This window comes from Pyrus communis, chromosome 8, assembly GCF_963583255.1.
Source record: "Pyrus communis chromosome 8, drPyrComm1.1, whole genome shotgun sequence".
NCBI lineage: Eukaryota > Viridiplantae > Streptophyta > Magnoliopsida > Rosales > Rosaceae > Pyrus > Pyrus communis.
The window spans coordinates 19,727,385-19,732,586 of record NC_084810.1 but is presented as its reverse complement, the minus strand read 5'-3'; the positions used below and the strand labels follow the sequence as shown (position 1 = coordinate 19,732,586).

The following is a 5,202-nucleotide window of genomic DNA, read 5'->3' as shown; positions in this document are numbered from 1 at the left end:
AGGGTAATGCTTTGGCATTGATCGGAGCACGGAAGACTCCGACCTCCTTTTCCAGCGATCACAAGCAGATCAGGCTTTCGGGCCATTGGTGACTTGGGCCGGGCCATTAAATCCAAGCATACTAGACTTAAGCCCTAAACCCAATCTATCTAGAAGCCAAGCCCAACCTGTGGCTTGGAACCCTTTTACACCCAAGGACCTAGGACGGGCTTCAAGCCTTAAGCCTGAGTTTTAAACCCTAAACCCTAATGGCTTCAAGCCCACTAAGCCATTTGGGCCTTAGAACCCAAACCCGATTTGACCCAACCTGTTTGACTGATCCAACCTGGTCTGACAATTGACCCGGTTAACATTGACCGTTGACTTTGACTTTTCGGGTTTTAGTCCGAGATCCCTTCTAGGCTATTTTCAACGTTCTGAACCTATTTATGATGTTCGTTGTCAGAAATTTGATCATTTGAGTATAGTTTTATTAATTGTACCATTTTATGTGCTTAGGTGCAATTATTATTGGAGATTCCGGCTTCCTAACTCAAATTAATGTGGCTTCGCAAGTACCTATGAGTAGGCAGTTTATATATAATATATATATATATATATATATATATATATATGGCTTGTAGTTTCCACAAATGCATTTAAATGATTTACGCCTATTATGCCACAATTTTAATTTAGTGTGGTAAATATTGCCTTGTGTTTGGAATTATAAAATGGTTGTGGAATGTTTATACGCATATTTACCTGCTTATAAATATAGTATTGTAGTAGAATACTAAAATGATTCTACAAGACGTGCAGGTAAATTCAGGTGAGTTTAGTATATTGATTGAATTGTATGGCATATATATATATATATATATATATATTCATACAGTTAGCTCATCATTACTACACCCTGGTGTTAGTGCTCCTACCCAGGGCTAGGGTCAGCCTTCACGTGTATGTTCATCTCCTGCACCGCATGCTCATTAAATCTAAGTTAGGTGCTAGCTTGTCGTACAGGTCGCGTTAGGCGACTTCGACTTGTAGGTGACTGCGCTTAGCACAAGCTTCACGTGATCGTAGCACTAGAACGTATATTATTATTACACCCAGCCTGTTGTACAAGTCACGTTAGGTGACTTCGACTTATGTCCTAGTATAGATTGATAAGCTATAGGTGACTCCGACTTGCGTGCTAGTATATTTGTCAAGCACATGCCTATATTTCTATTGTTGTTGAATTATTCCTGATGTGGCATATTTCTGATATTTATATTGTTGGCAGGCATTTAATCTTCATACTTATACGTAGTATGATTTGAAGGAAACTATACTTGTTTTACAGTGAATGGTTACTATATTAAAAAAGAAAGGTTTTCTAACAAACGCTGTTTTGCTGACCCACCCAACTTTGTTTTTTGCTCCTCCAGGTTTAGTAGCTATGCTCACTTACAAATGACGATTCTGGCAAATCTTAGAAGATGGTTATCTTCAGAGGCATAACCCTCATCCTATTTACTATACTATCTTATGCTCTGACATCACGTGTGAACCTGCACACTCTTTAGTTTAGGCACTTTTAGGTTTAAATTTATTCATAATCTTTTCTCACGTTATTACACTTTATGACTTCGTCACCCTCCAAGTGTCGGCCAGCACAACCTGATTCGGAGTCCATGTGGACATTCTGGGTCAGGGTGTGTCATTCTGGGGGATGGGGGAATAAAACCTAAAAAATAGCATTTAGCCCAGGGTTGGGTTTGGTCATACAGGGCCAAAAAGGGTTTAAGTTTCAAACATTATGAAACTGAGCTAAGAATTAAACACTATTTATAAAACTTGACCAATAAGAAGACATTATTTATGAAACTGGATCAATAAAGAGACATTATTTATGACACGAAAACAAGAATTAGGCATTATTTCCAAAACTACACCAATAGGTGGAAACTATTTATTAAATTGGACTAAGAACTAGATAATATTTACGAAACATGACTAAGTACTAAGCACTAATTATGAAAGTGGGCCAATAACTATGCACTATTTATGAAACATGACCAAGAAAGAGATACTATTTATGAAACTGTACAAATTATTATACATTCTTTATGAAACTAGACTTAATAACTAGGCACTATTTATGAAATATGGGCAAGAACGAGGTACTATTTATAAAAGTGGACCAAGAAATAGGCACTATATATGAAATTGGACAAATAAATAGTGTACTACCGTTAAGTTTCATAAATAGTGTTCAGTTCATAAACAGTGTCTGTGATGAATGCACAGGTCCCGCGCATCAGTTTTTTTTTTTTTTTTTTTTTTTTTTTTAAATTAAAATTGTGTATTTTTCATTAAAATTTAAGTTCTTTTGTCCTTTTTATTAAAATTTAAAGGTTTTTCATTAATATTTAATTTTTTTCATTAAATAAAGTTATAGCTTAATTTTTGGTTAAAATAAACTTAGTCCAAGCCCTTTTCATGAAAGTTCCTTAAATGTATTATTAAAATTGTAATTAGGGGAGTCTTATGGGTCAGGAAAATGAAAAATGTATAAAGCCAAATAAAATTAATGAATTTACTCATATGGACTCTAGTCGTTGGGTTTTGTTAAGGTAAAAAGACTATTTCGGGTTTTATATAAAGAAACTTGATTTTCAGGGACTAAAGTCATATTTTCTGATTTAAAAACATTAACATTGCAATGAGAAATTTGTATGAATACCGAAAACACAAGTCACATGGTATAATATTTTTTGTGTTATAAGAGTTGACAATATGATTAAGGTATACTAATAAAAACAAATTTACGTGTTATGATTTGAGTAAAAAAATAACATTACATGGTCATATTCAAGTTTGTTGAAAAATTGTTCTGTTGCAACAACAATTCAAATAAAAAAAACTGTCCCACACCAAACAAGTAAACAACGCCTGGTGATCCCTTTATAAATTCCCATAGTCAATCACCTGCAATTCACTCCTCGCTCACTTGTTTGACTTTGTAGCAAAGAGCAAATAAGTACGCTATAGAGTTCATAGTTGAGAGCAATGCTGCTGAATTTTGGGTGTATGCTATTTTTTGGAAAGCCTCCGGAGGCAACAATTTGTCATCGGGCGCCGGCCATTACAAAAGCAGTAATATTAATAGTTACCAACCCAAATTAGGGTTCAACAATGTGGATTTTCCAGGGGATAATGGTGATGGAGATGTTACTGACTCTGAGTGGTTTTACTTTTACAGCGTTTCTTTAAGCCAATCATTTATTGCAGAAAATAACATTCTGGGACGTGCATTTTTTTTCCGGAGGATTTGTTTGGCTTGCAGGGGATCATGAGTTTCAATTGTACGAGTGTGAGAGAGTGAAAGAAGCAAGAATGAATGGAATCCAAACTTTGGTTTGTATTGCAACTTTGAGTGGGGTGCTTGAACTGGCTTCCTTGGATGTGATCCAGCAAGATTGGGGTCTTGTGCACCTAACAAAGTCACTATTCCGTTCTGACGACGACGACCACAACAGGCTCTCAAACCAGCAGGCCACCCGTGAGGCCAATGTATTGGTTCCTCCCCTGAAAAATGGACGGTTTTTAGGAGCTCGAGAGGAGTTGACCACACAAGGTATCCAAAACGCCAATTTTTTTTCCTAATAATACAACAATATATTATTATAATAGGACTACTATATATAGTTTATTGGTAATGTTGGACTCTAAATCAATTTAAACATAAGGTTAATAATTAATTACTAGCATATGTCAATATTTTTTGCTTTTTTTGTTTTTAAAATGGTAAGAAGAGAGGGAGAAAGGGAACCGGGGAATGGGAGTGGGGAGAGAGGGTTTTATTTATTTATTTTTAATGTAGGATATATGTTTTCTTTTTAAAAGAAATATGAGATATATGTTAAACTCGCATGTAGTGAGACTTATATAAAAAATAGTAAATTTTGGTTTTATAAAATTACATTAGTGTCCATAATATTTTTTGTTGTGATAAAAGATCCTTTTTTTTTTTTTTTCTATTGACAAAGGAAGTTTTGTTAATTGGTAGTTTAGATGTGTGAAATTTTGATTTAACATGAGATACAATATTTTTTGTCGTGCTAATAATACAACAACATGTGTAAATCAATCTCCACTTATTTTCATAAGAAACCACAATTATAATCTGCTTGTGCGATATAAGTTGCAATTACATTATTCATGCAATATCATTATTGAAACTTGTAAGTCTATTTGTGTGGACCTATGTGCATATATATAATCATAATGCCGTTGTATACATAACCCAAGTACGAAAATCAAATTGCATTATCTGACACCAACTTTTTCGAAGAGGATTGCCCTAAATTTGTATCAATTGAGTCATTTGATTGATTATTTTTACATTTTGACCAGAAGGTAGAAGAAACGAAGCTACACCTAAAAATATATCATCGGGTGCTTTGAATTTTGGCCTTTACAATTCATGATTTCTAAATAAAAACTCATCTACATATAAATGTCTAATAAAAATTCAAATTTAAAATTTGCAGCCACATCGGAACATTATTGACCTATTAATACAATTTATTTACACTCATACCACTTTCCCAAATCCCTAAATTTATTCCATATTAAAAATTGTAGAAAAAGTGAAATAAAATATATAAACTGTTGTGTTGCATTAATTGTATCCATATCATACCAAAAATGACACACCCCGACCCAGAAAGTCCACTTGGACCCTGAATCGAGCTGTGCTGGCCGACACCTGGAAGGTGACGAAGTCATAAAATGTGATAGTGTATAAAAAGTGAATAAATTTGAATCTAAAAGTGTCTAAGTACCAGAGTGCGCTACGAGTGGGAGCGAACCCATTTCACACGCGATGTCAGAGCATAAGTAAGGTACAGTAGTATGGGTAAGAATCATACCCTCAAAAATATCCATCAATACTAAGATTCGCCACAGATTCTTGTCGATACAAACTCAGCAGCTAAAACCTGGAGGGCACCAAACAGAAGGTGTGAGTAAGCAATAAAACCAAGCTTCCCAAAGTTATTACCTCTCTAAAAATAATGCCCCTAAATGTAAAACCCGTATCGTTTTCCATAAGACAGTACAACATATATACATATATCCAAACCATACTCAGAAATGACCAAAACCACGGTTTGCCATTAACTCCACCATACATTAATAAGTAGGCCAAATGAACTAAATCAATACAAA

The 5,202-nt window shown here is 34.5% G+C and overlaps 1 pseudogene; it reads left to right on the top strand.

Moving 5' to 3' along the window:
* Window positions 1-2,135: 2,135 nt before the first annotated feature.
* Window positions 2,136-3,819, top strand: LOC137743090 (transcription factor MYC3-like; annotated as a pseudogene).
* Window positions 3,820-5,202: the final 1,383 nt, after the last annotated feature.